Raw genomic sequence first — 13,451 nt, 5'->3', positions numbered from 1 at the left:
ACAAATCCATATCTGTAATCTTTCTCCATTGATCTTTACTTATCTCTGCCCTCCAGAAATTACCAGCCAGGCTCACTTTGCTTTTTGTTTACATTATCTGCTAAAGCAACAAATATATTTGTACAGCAGTGCTTCAGTAGTACTTGTGGGTCATACCACACTACTCTTGCAGTTATTCTATGCCTCATAATAAGCTTGTCTGAAACGAGAGTATGGATGATTTGCCAGAGTAAATGGTTTTGCTGCTAAATTCAGTGACACTAACCCAGCAAATGAGGATTTGGCCCATATTAGCGTTTATTTCCTTTAAAGGGAATGACTTTGAAAAGAGCCTGTGGATTCATGGGACTGCTATTACCATAGCTCACTAATGATAATTATCGTGGAATTTCCTGTTTGAGGAAATCCAACTGTGAGTTCATAAACATGTGTGAAAGCAATGGAGAGGAAAAAAAAGAATTCAAACAACTCTTCAGTCCCTTAAATCTTGCTTTCGATTCGCAGCTTTCCTTCGGCGTTCAATTCTATTCTGTAGCAATGAAAGGCTCTGACAAGCTGCTTGAATGGGGGAAGTATTACAGAAACAAAACCAGAAACCAAGCAATTCTTTTTTATTGACGTATATTATTTTTTACTCTAAGTGGTGTAACAGGAATTTCTTCTTGCCTTTTAAATTAATGTTTTTGCTGTATTATCCATAGAGTAGTACTGCACTGCCATTTTAGAAATTAGAGACGCATTGAAAGAATACTGGAGCTTCCACTGAATCTATGTATTTATGTTGCATTCATCATGGTAACTGATACATTATACATAATAAATAAAAAGACACAGTGCCCCATATTAAGTCATTTTGCGTTAGAGGGCTCTCATTTGCAACTTTCTCTAAAGCAAATTTTAACAATAGTGAATTATGTTCCTTAAGTGAACCGGTATATAAATTACAGTTTTAGAGATGACAAACAGCATACATTTGGTTCTGGTTCATATGAAATGAAAGGCTAGAATATATACACACGGTAGAGTCAAACTGGGTACACTCTCCTACATAGTACTCTCTTATTTTGAACAAAAAAAGGTTGCATGACTTATTAAGCTTAGCCTGGTGAGACGTCACAGCCTTACTCGAAAACATAACCTTGCTGTTTCTGTTGATATTTCCTCCAGTTTGCATAAGGTCAGCTGGCCTCAGTGTTGAGTCTTATCTTAGAGACCCACCATGCAAACCTGCTGCACCCTGAGAGAAAACAGAGGTGATCTTTTACCAAGTAAAAATCTGCAACCTGATGTTATTCCATTATTTTATCAGTAAAACTTGCTTTCTGTGACCAAAGTCTAGTCTATACTTAGCTTTAGATCCTACCTCCAGAATACTGATGATCTACCAGCGCAGTTAAAATAACACAAGTGGTATACACCTTGCACAGCCATTCTGCCAACAGGAGATGATGAACAGCTGAGTTAGCACTGAAGTCTTCCAGCGACGATCCTACAATCCTTATAGTCATCATTGCTCTGATTTGAATTTTGCTGCTCAGAAGACCTCAGTGACTGGAAGCTCCCCTCTTCCAAATTTCTGTATAATCTCCTTTTACAAACTGAGCTCAGTGCCACAGGATGGGGTCCATGTAAAGCCACCTCTAAACAACCTGTTTATTCAGACATGCAAAAGGATGCAGAGGGGCTGAGGTACAATAGGGGAGAGTTTCATGCTGGCTGAAGGATATGGGAGTACGGTGGTCCAGCCAAAAATCTGGACTTGCCTTCCTCCCCTCCCATTTGTGCTACTGCTCTGAGGAATTAAATGTCACTCTCAGCAAGCACCTCACCATGGTCTTCTCCATCTGGAAGAGAGAAGCCTGGAGTCTCATATCAATTGGGAGCTAATTAAGAAAGTGGCAAAGTCCATGGAAAGAGATCTCTTAAGACCAAACTAATGCTAGAGAAAAAGCTCTCTCTGGGTTCTGTAGGACAAACTTAACACTTTATTCACCCATGACCTTCACTTCTACATCTCATTTTGAGGTGGCAGTTGGCTGCAACTGGAGAAAAGCAAAATTATTTTGTTTTAAAATTTAAGATTTATTCTAAATCCATTGACTGGCATGTTCATAAAGAGGAAAGTAGAAGCAGTGTTCTTCAACTGTTCTTTTTGGGTTGCAGACAAAATGTTAATACAATAAAAAGACAAACATAAAGAAGTGCATTTGAAATGGAAAAGAGGTATACACAAAGCAATGCCAGAGCATTCAGGTTATGTACATAAAATCTCAGAAGGCATGATTGTAAGTAAATCTGGGAACTAGGCAATCTGAACACGTGGTTTTGCAGAAGAAACCTGTGAGGTGGGCTTTGAAGTAAAAAAATACAACATTTGGCTTTTTTGGCATGAGGGGTTAGTCTAAAATCAATATCACAGGCATGCTGTGCCTTAATTTCAGGTCTGACCCAGTGGCTACAGCAGCCCAGGAAAGACACTGAAAAGTCTAGAGCCTTTTGTGTGGGACTTGTACTTGGTGAGAAAGCAAACTGATCCAAGCAGCTACAGGCTTTTTTATCTGACCTCATTAGTACACAAAGCTTTAGAACAAACGCGGAAGGAAAAACTAATTAAAGATGTGGAGGTATACGAAAAACTAGTTAAAATGCAGCAGGACTTCACCAAAGATAGAACATACCAGACTAAGCCAGTATCTTTGTCTGATAAATCATTTTCTCAAACAATGAAAATATGGTAGATCAAATCTATCTGGACTTCAATAAAACATTTGAGAGGATGCCATGCGAGAAAATATTAATTAAGATGGAGAGATGCGGACGAATGTAAGAAATGAAAAGTAAGGACAATAGCGTGTGCTGAAAGGGAAACTCTAGATGGAAGGAGGTTACTAATGCAGTTCCATAGGGACTGATCTCAGAACTAATCTTAGTTAAAATTTTATTAGTGACCTTGGCATAAAAAACATGAGTGTGCTAATGAAATTTGCTGATGACATAAACCCAAGCCCTGCTGTTACAACAGAAAAGGATTGGAATACCCTACGGAAAGAATTGGATGAGTCTGTGGACAGGAGAAAGAGAAATGACATGCAATTTAATAGTAGGAATACAAAGTTGTGCACTTAGCAGAAATTCCTATTAATTCTAGTAAAGTGGGGTGAGGAAGAGGCTTCTCCAGATGGACAGAAGAAAGAAAAGATATTGCATGAATTAATCACTCAAAAGCAGGAGCGAGTCCACAGTGGGCTGATTTCTGTTTGGAAAAGGCAGCATGAGAGGTGTACCATGCAGCCAGAGCTGTAAGGGCAGACGTACCAGGTCAGACCCCACGTCCCATAGCCCCCCTTTCTGACAGTAGTCACCAGCAGAAGCTGGGGAAGGGGAGTCTGGCAGGATTTTCCTGGAGCAGTGGAAGCATCCGGCAATTTGTGACTCAGTGAGGTGGTGTCCTTGTGCCTCTAATCATGTTTTTGCCCCTCCTTTTTTTTTTTTTTTTTTTGCTTACATTGATTTAGCTCAGCTTACTTCCCACTCTTCTACTGGCAATGACAATTTCCTAGTGTGAGTTTGAGGGAGTACAAAGAAAATATCAGGATCCTGGTGAAATTGTGGGACAAAAGATCAACCTGGAGTATTTTGTCAGGATGCTGATGGTACTTTGGACCTCTCCTAACTGCATGGGGAAACTTGGGTAGACCTAGAGGAGCCGCTGGTGTCACACGCTTGTAAAAAAGGTACATGAAAAGGATAAATGTCGGTCATACAGACTGGAAAATTACACTGGGCAGACATCGCCTGTTCACTCCCCGGGCAGATGGAGCAATGCCACCAAACGTTTGCAGCGTAGAGCCCACCAGCACGCATGTGCCTTACAGCGAAGGGCCACATCTGCCTCCTCTTCTCTACATCACTTGAATGAATTACAAAGGGCGCGTCCCCCCGGAGCTCTTTGTCAATATGTTCATTGCTCCCCGCTGTAGTCAGATGGCGATGCTTGAAAACTTGGTAACTAATTTATTTTTTTTCCCCCTAAACAATAAAGAGGCCGTAAAAAGAGATTAATCTCCACATCTTGCTTTTGCATCTGGTTTTGTTTCCCCGCTTCAATCACCCAGCAGGCCTGCGGGGTGGGCAGGGGTCCGTGTGCCCGGGCAGCGCCGCCCCAGCCCCACACCCCCCGGCCGGCTCTCGCCTTCTCCTGCCGCAAACCACCCGCGGGAAACGAAACCGGAATGTCGGGGCTGGCCCGGGGCCGTGCTGTGTCTCCGACACCCGGCGGACATTTGCTCTAAAAGCTGCACCCCCGCCCCCTGCACCTGTGTGAGAGAAGGGCGGTGGTGGGGCGGCCCGGACCCCCAAGCGCCCTGCCCCGCCAGCCCGGGGCCGACGACGGGAGCCCCGTTTCGTCTCCCCTAAGGAGCCCCTTCCGCCCCTCAGCCCCCCACGCCGCCTCCATTTCGGTCAGTGGGGCCCGGTACGGGCCCGCCTCGGGCCTGAGGCGAGGGCGGCCACAACGGGGCCCCACCGCCGCCACCGCGCTCCGCTGCCTCCCAGGGGCCGGAGGCGCGGGCGCTACCCCGGCCCGCGGCCTCGCCCCTCCTCCGGCCGCCCGCAGGTAGGGCCGGCCCCGGGGCGGTGCTGCCGCGGCCTGCCCGCCTCGTCGCGGTCGGGAGAAGCACCTGTGGTGCCTGCGAGCCCCCGCCGCCACCAGGTACGTGAGGCCGGCCCGGCCCGGCCCGGCTGCCTGCCCGCCAGCCCCGGGGGGTGCGGAGAGGCCCAGGCTCGTCTGTCCCCGGGGGCCTGCTCCGCCCCGGCTCCTTATCCTCGGGGCCCGCGGCGGTTTCCCCCAGGGCGGCAGCGGTTTCCTCCCGGTGAGGGAAGGTAAAAGCGGCTGTGGTTCCCCGGGACGGGAGGGGCGAGAAACTCGCTGCCGGGAGGGGTTTTGGGGGTGGCGGGGCAGCCCAGCGCAGCCGGGGCCCGGGGCTCCTCTCGGGGCGCCAGGCGGGAGCCCCGGGGGCTCTTCCAGAGAGCGCTCCGGAGATGTGTATGGATATGTATAGAGGTGTATGTCAAACCAAGCACTCTTCGTGCTTCTCGTTATAACAACCTGTTGTGCTGCCCTTCGGAGGAAAGGTGCTCTCTCTAAAGGCGAAGGGACCAATTGGGGGGTCTGGGATTTCCCCCTTCCCCGTTGCGCGCCATTGGGTAGCGGCTGCATGAAGCTTACCCCGCGGAAGGTGCCCGGGTGGGCACGGGCAGGTGGGGGTCGGGGAGGCTTTCGATGTGTCCTTTTTGCGGGATGCTTTCATTTTTACAGTTTCCCACAATAATATGATTCAAAGGTCATAACAAGACAGGTTTATACTGTAATATGTATGATACAAGGCTGTTACTGTGCATCGGTGCTTACACCACAGTCTGAGAACTGAGTCTTGCAGTTATTTGCAGAAGGATATGACTGAACTGAATAGGATTCTGTACGTTAAGAATATGTGAAATAGTTTGCCAGGTTTGATGGTAGGTAGGTGAATTTGCACTCTTGTGGCCATCCCCACTGACTTCATGGAAGAACTTCATAGGACAAAAAGTTTCTGTATATGAGTCCTATTGCAGAAATAGAGCTCATATCAATACGAAACGTCACAAGAAACAGAGAAAATGGGGTGTAGATTACAGGAAGCATTCCGTGGTTGTCTGCATATGATACAGATTGTCCATGTTGAGATTCAACACTGTCTATAAGCCATAAGATATCTCTTAAAGAATATCTCTAGCTATATATTGACATGCTGTGCTTTTAGGGTTTTCTTTCCTCCTCTTTGTTACCAGTCCTTTGAAAATGAATTCCTCTTCACCCCCTTTATAATAGATACATGAAGTTAGTTCACTTTTCAGCACTCTCTCTATATGTGTTGCATCATATATTTGGCATGTAGTTAAAATCTGTATCGGCGTGCACGTGCACAAGGGGCTGAATTCATGTCATATACGAAACTTTCGTTTTGACCTTTCTAGATGTCTGAGCGATGACTTTGTTATTTTGTAGTAAGTTTTCCAGGCAGGAGGTGGCACAAGGTTTAGTTAAGGCCGATTTAACTCCTGGGGGGGGGAACTGTGGTAGGCTGGGAGTACAGACTGGAACCGGTTCCTCTTGTTTGCTGCCATGAGCATTCCTGCAATTCCTCCTGTCCAGCCCCCCTTCCAAACGCACCCTGGTAGAAGTCCACCAAAAGGCTGAAACCCTTTAGGGCAGACAAAAGAGGCTAAGCCTCTCTTCCCACACTTGCATGGCAGGTAAGCAGCTTGCCTGAAATCTGAAGGAAAGGCCTATTCCCAGTTAGATGCCTTTTCCCTTCCCACAAGGGTAACTGAGTGCACAGCCAGGAGTTTCCTGTCCAGTTGATTCTGTGTGTGGTATTGATGACCTTGCTGGGTTTTTGGCTTTTTTTTTTTTTTTTTTCTTTTTAACATAGATGAGCTGTTGGCCTGTTAGTCTCTGAGCTGAATGATTGCTCAGCTTCTTTTCATCTGGTCTTTTACTTCTGCAAGTCCAACCTAGGTGGCTGGACGCAGGAATAAAGCTCCTCATGGAGCAGTACTCAGCGCCATTGAAGGTAAGACCCTTGCTTCTGACACCAAAGCCTCTTCCAAGGAGGAGTGACCTCTGCTTTTGGGAGGCGTTTTGGCATCTAAGTATGATTTTTGCCACTGACGTGTTATAGACCTTTGGTACGCTGCCTAAAAGAGCATGCCATTTTGGCCTCAAATCTAGGAGTTTGCTGAGAAGTCTCTGAATAGATCTAAGTAACGTTTCTGTAACCAAAAAAATTATTTTTTAAAGTTGCTTTTACACAAGTCGCTTATTCCCGTGTCTTCAGACAAAAATATTCAGTAATGCTAGGTGGAACTAACTTTAAGAAGTGAAATGAAACTGAGTTCCCTGTGTGGTTTTCTTCATTGTTAGAGCAGGAATTCAAAAAGTAAATAAACATGGGGAGATGTAAACTGTATTTTTAAAGTTCTTCTGGATTGAATAAATGTTTAATAATAGTACCTCTGGGGAAATGTGTAAACGGTGGTTTTTTTTTTTTTTTTTACTCCCCTATGAACTCTTAAGCTTTTTTTTAAGAATACGGATAGACCCATGAAGTCATTGTGTGACTGAGCTGAGTGAGTATTCTACGTGCTTATGTGGGTATTGTTTTTTATTGGTTTTAAATTTAACAGGTTTTTTCCAGATAACTTGTTCGGAGTCAAAACAGTTCTTGGTGTAAAGGGTTTGTGCATAGTGTAGCTGTGTTCATGCTGTGCTGACTGGATTGGTTTAATTTTGAAATTCAGATACAACAGAACAGTCATTGTTTAATAGGCATTGTGTTACTGAAACTATAACTCCATTTTATTTAAAATTGATTTTTTAATTAAAATTACAACTTTTTTTTTTTTTTTTTTTAAATGAGACTTAACATTATAACTCTAGGGTAAGGATTGTCACCCTGCAGACGATATAAACCACAGTCCAAGATCTCGCTGTGGCTGGGGATGTAGGATGCAGCTCTGAGAGGTGGAAATTAGGGAATCCAGGCAGGCTGTTGCTCAGGAATGGGTCAAGCAGCCAAGGCCACCTGGGGGTGACTCCCCAACATTAGTATGAGTAGCTCTTGCTGCTCACCACATCCACAGCTGGGGTTTCAGATTTCTTGCCAGCCTCCACACCAACATAACCCACTGCTAGGCAAATGATACAGACTGGCTCTGGGAATCACGTATAACCTGCTTGTGAGTTACGCAAGGCTGGAGTCACACAGGTTGACCTGCTTTGCTTTTGAAGAAAAAAGAAATGACATTTGTATATGGCAGCTTTCCTGCACATCCCCCACTTCACTGGCCCAGCTGAACTGCAGAAAAGAAGCAGCTATTTCATGTCCAGGAATGAAGAGGTCTGGTTAGGATTTATATTACATATAAAAAAAAAAAAGCACATATTTTTTCATAAAAAAACAGGCTATGTGGACAGCATAAAAATGTTAACAACAAAATAAAATAAATACAGAAAAAAATAATTTGAAAAATCTAAAATCATACTGGTTTTAACTGATATTTTTTCCCAAAAAACCCCTTTAGAATATGTGGGTAAAAGTACTGATGAAGGGAAAGTTTGAGTCAGCAACATCTAAGACTGAAAAGGAGTGAAAGTGCAGAGTAATTATAAAAGTATTGCCAAAAGACCTTTATTTTAGCAACACTGCTCAATATTACTATAATAAGGCACAAATTCTGTTGTACGTATACACTGTTCAAGCCTGACAGCTTAAAAACTGAAAACTCAGTGCCTTTTCAAGGAGACAATTATCAACAAAGCTTTCTTTGCATCAAATGAGAGACTGGCAGTTAGTATTACCAGTATACTAAAGAGTGGCTTAGTTGAACCATCAAATTTTCTCTGACTCTAACTAAAATAAGCTCTTTTGTTATAAAATATAAGGCATTTTTAGAAGAGAACTAAATATAATCATTAACTTATAATATCTGGTTTAAGAAACAAGAACATTTGAGGGAAGAAAAACTAAAGAAGAAATTATTATTTCTTCTCTGCTCCTACTGGAAGTCTTACTTTGTTCATACTTACCAAATCTTTCATTCTTTATTACTGAATTCACTTTATATGATATTGATGCAATCCATATTCTTTGAGAGTTTTTCTCCTCCTCCTGCTTACTCTGTCTTTTGGAGGCATAATCTTTGATCTATGATGACAATAATTTTCACGGCATATGCAACTGACTGCAGATGGGGAATAAGTAGCATGAGCTGACAAACATGTAAGAAATAAGTCCTCTAATCATGCAAATACAGGATGCGATGGGTCAAACCACGCATTTATAAGAAATTTTGAATCCTGTGAGTGCTGCCATTTACTACACCTGGGGCTGCAGGTGCCTCTGAGAATCAAGGACTGTGTGTCCAATACCAGGCACTCAGCACTGAATTCCAGCTGTTATTTGGATTTTTCGGTAGACTGGTGGCTATACTCGGTTTTCTTTTATTCTCAAGCAGATTCTTTATGTCAGGCTAGTCTCCGTATTCTTAGTTCTTTGAAGAGCAAAGCATCTCTTCCCCCGCCCCCCGCCCCATTTTGGGGAAAAAACAAATATATATAGGTATTCCTTTAAGATATTTTTTCATGGTTTTAAACTATTCCAAAAGTAAGGATTATATTTCTGTTTTCACTGTTCGGGGAGCATGGCAGGTCTGTCAGTCAAGGGGAGCAAGCTAGGATCGGCTCTCCTAAGGGAACTGCTCTGTTCATATTACTTACATGTTGTCTCTTGGCAAACTCACAGGTAGTCTTCAAATTATCTAAGAGAAAAGTTTTGTTTAATAACTTACAAAGTATCTCATTGGAGATCGTTAGCAGAAGCAAAAATGGGTTCCAGATCATTCATGTTAGCTCTGAGACCATCCCTTCTCCTCTTCCCTGTGTGCAAGCCTTGCCGCTATGACTACATCCACTGTGTTACTTAACAAGAGGGAAAGACAATCATCTCAGTAGAAATGAACGGTTCTTCTTCAGATCATGCTCTCCTGTGCAGAAGCTGAAGTAAGAATTACGTGGAAAGAAAAAATACTGTTCTGAGCCGGTAATTAAAAATATGTCTGTGCACACATGCACAGAGACCTAAAAATCCCATTGTTGAGGCAAACTCATCTCTAGCGTTCCTGAAGGTTTGCGTGCTAGGCTTAGGAAGCACATTGGTATTCTTGTAACAAACTCTGTGGCTTTGGATCCATAAATAAACTTTTAATTTTAAAAAACATGGTAATTCTATTGTAGGATATCATATTGACACCAGTGTAGGTCATCATCAAGGCTGAATCTCAAGATTAGCTGTACAGACTTCTGCGTCTTGATGTGATAGAATAACTGATAGGAATTGTGTGTTGCTATTTCTGAGGCCAAGCAATGTAAGAGGATGTAACAGCTGATGTGCTGATAGGGGGAAAAAAAAAAAAAGGTGAGACAGAACAATCTTGGGTTTCATTTCAAGCTACATTAGTGTGCACAGATTTTCTGCTTATTATCCCCAGTTGGGACTCATTCAACTTCTCTCTTATCTCATCTCTTCTCTCTTATCTTGTTCAAATCCCATTTCTTTCACTTAGCCTTCTCAGTAACCCTTCCTGAACTCGTTACTCACATGCTTCTTTTGAGGTTGGAAAATTTCAGCCCACAAATAAAGTTGTGAAGAACTGAAAATAGGGTCTCAGACTTGGAAGTTCCAGGTGATACCAACTAGGCTATGATACCAGTCCTGTCCATAGTAAAGAAAATCCCCAACAGTGTAACTTCGTTGCCCTTCAGCGATGTCTGCCTTAAGGGCTTTTTCTTTGATTTGTTCATTCTGAAGATATCTTTTATACTTTTTTACATTAATATATTCTGGGAATCTTTCTTTTAACTGTAAATTCTTAGCAAAGACTATAGCTGACATTGTGTGCTGTGCAGTGCTTGTATTTCACTAGGTCTTTCTAACTGAAATTAAGCCTGCTGAAGACTTTGAGCTTCCTCTTCTATATGGCTCACACAGTCATCAGGGAATACACTGTCTTTGGCATGATGCTGTAGGATCGTGGTGATAAAGCTGAAGATCAGAGCTTCAAGAAGAACATTCACCAGGAATTAGTTATTCTGTGACATACAGTGACGTTCTCTGACATAGTGACATACGGTGACAGCATAGCACAATGAAGATAACATGTAGCAAGTTACAACATATGCCAAGTTTCTGCAGATAGACATTTTAAAACAAAACAAAAAAAATTAAACCAAACCTTAAACTCCATACACAGTTCTTGGGCATTTGTGTGCCCTCATGGTAGCCCGCAGTGGGGATTTTGCTGGCCATTCCAGGCTCACACTGATGAGCATGGGGAACTTGGGCTAGGTGTGAAACAGGAAAAAAGTTACAAGGTTGTTTACAAGGAAATAGGTCTTCCCCCCCCCCCCCTCCCCAGTCTCCAGTGAAGAATCTCTGTAAATATCCACATCTTCTTAATATTCTCCAGATACCATATAATCTACGCTATTCCTGTTCTGTCTGATATTGCTCTCTCAAACCTCTGTTGCTTTATGCATGCACACATGCATGTCTACTAAAATTTTCCAGAGATGCCTACTAGCTAAAAAGCTGTAGAGCCACTTTTGTGTGAACATTAAAGAAAACCTATTCCGTGTCATTTGTTAGACCACTGAATATAAGGTCTATAAATGCACGATAATGTGCACACTGAGAAACCAGTGTATTGGATGCTACATCGTGAAATACTTCATGGTATCTTTTATCACATAACTAAGAAGAACTGGAGAAGATTCAGAACATAAAGCTAGTGAGTCCATTCTTATTTTTAAGAAGACATTGGATTATTATGGAAGAATGCATAACCTGCCATACAAGAAATTGGAAAAACTAAGGTGTTTCCGTTCACAGACTTTCCACATCCATCTTTACTAATATCATTCAGTATTTTAATCTACCATGCGAGGCAGAAAAAAGTGCAAAAATTGTTTTGTTTGCTATATACATAATTCTTCACGTGTTTACACATACTAAATATGTAAATGAATTGAAACAATGAAAAAAAGTCAAGAGTTTTATGGTCTTTTTTCTCTAAATCTCACACTCTGTTCTGGTAAATGTTACTAATGAAAGTCTGTAGTGTCATGGGAGTTTCCACTTTTGGAAGCTGTCCCAAGCTTGAGAAACCACTTGCTCGAAGCTTGAGTTTGAGGCTGAAATTCAGAAGTTTGGCATGTTCCCTACAAAGCTGGCTTTGAACAGAGATCAAGAAGATTCTATTTCAGAGAATACTGACACTCCTAGCAGCTCATTTTTATGTAGCTTCAATATGTGGTAGCATGGAAACTATGGTAGCTTTAGCTTTGAATCTCAGTTTGATATGACTGCGCTCTTTTGCATGGGTGTAGCGCTTATTGTCACCTATTGGATGAAATAGGAATGAAAAGGTCACTTTTCTGAAAAACATTCTATTGATTTAGGTTTACAGGGTTTGCACCCTGTGTTTTAGAAGTTGAGAACTGTCAGCTTCAACCTACTTGTTGAATTAGCTGAGATTGTGTTCACGGTGGGATGCTAGGGAGTCCCCTGCTGAAGCTGGGTGCTGTGGGGGTGACTTGCCACAGAAGGTGAATAATTCTTGAATTCCTCACAATAGCATTTTTAGTATAAGCAATGATCCTATGCTTGGGAGGAAAATACTTGACAGCATAGGAGTGAGATCCTGTCCCAACTCAGTTGAGGTCAGTGTGAGTTACAAGTTCAGTGTGAGTTACGGTGGTGATTTTCTTGGGCACAGAATCTCACTCTGTGTACGCATGAATGCCATTAAACCTGTAGGCAAGTTTTCATGCTAAACTCTGAAGCCAGAAATAACCAGTGCCTGAAGTCTTAGTATCATCTTCCCTGCTCCGGTATGTCTGCTGAGTCTTGTTTATTTGGCAATGGTTTTTTGATCTTGCCTAATGGTAGGAAAAGTCTTTTGTGACACTGTTCAGGTAGCAGACCTGAAGATAACACAACAGGTAGCAACCAAGTTGTGGTTATGTTTGCAGCTTTGTCTCTGCATCTGGACTTATTATACGTACTGTTTTGCTTGACAGAAAGATTAAGCAGACTTGACAAACTCACAGTTGTAACCTTATCTTTGCAGTCAGAAGCCTATAAGTCAGGATAAAAGATAAGTTATAAAGACTTGCAAAGGAAAATACTCAGGAAAAATGAAAAGAAAAAAAAGAATTTTTTGTGCTTGATTCAACAGCTGTCTTTGCGAGTAGAGCTTGTAGTACTGCATATTGGTGTTATACAAATGCAAGTGATATTATAGGTCTCATGAGTCTCAAGTTTAGTTCTGGGTGGGGTGGCCTCATTGATTGTTCACTGTAACCTGGTGACATCCCATGTATAAATATGTAACTATGTAATGACTTGCTGCAGTTAAAATAGAAAGAAGAGCGACACTGATATGAACTGAAAGCTAGTAATTTTTAAGTAATTAATTGTAATTAGCTTCACATATTGCGTTTCTTATTTCCTCTGACAACCTGGTAACTTTTCTCATCCCTTTTTTTTTTTTTTTTTTAATCGCTTAAAAAAGGCTTTTCTCCCTTCTGCAAAAGACCCATGCGAAGAAACTGATTGTTTACTGAAAAGTCTGTGAAGATATCCAAGTATAGAATGGTACCAACTAAAAGAAAGAAGTTGTAAACTGGGGAAAAATCTTATCCTTACTTTCTTGTAGTTATCTTTGCTCTTAATTGTACCAACAGTAGGTAAAAGGTTTTGGATAGAAATGCCATTTTAATTATAAGATGCCTTTGAACGGTTAAAGTAGCTTCTTGTTGCAGCCATAAACGTAGTGGAGCCCAATTATTA

The 13,451-nt window shown here is 42.2% G+C and overlaps 1 protein-coding gene across 2 annotated transcripts in view; it reads left to right on the top strand.

Moving 5' to 3' along the window:
- Positions 1 to 4,588: 4,588 nt before the first annotated feature.
- ARHGAP8 (Rho GTPase activating protein 8) overlaps positions 4,589 to 13,451 on the top strand; it is an 83,738-nt gene continuing 74,875 nt past the window's right edge. Inside the window, exon 1 of one of the 2 annotated variants that reach the window (XM_050914936.1) lies at positions 4,589 to 4,711. The gene's annotated coding sequence lies outside the window, so the exon portion shown is untranslated. Of the gene's footprint in view, positions 4,712 to 4,833; positions 4,882 to 13,451 lie in introns of those variants that run through there. The other variant, XM_050914937.1, reaches the window with a different exon arrangement.

The sequence above is a fragment of the Gymnogyps californianus genome, chromosome 1 (genome assembly GCF_018139145.2).
Source record: "Gymnogyps californianus isolate 813 chromosome 1, ASM1813914v2, whole genome shotgun sequence".
Taxonomy (NCBI): domain Eukaryota; kingdom Metazoa; phylum Chordata; class Aves; order Accipitriformes; family Cathartidae; genus Gymnogyps; species Gymnogyps californianus.
This window is presented reverse-complemented; position numbering and strand designations above follow the sequence as displayed.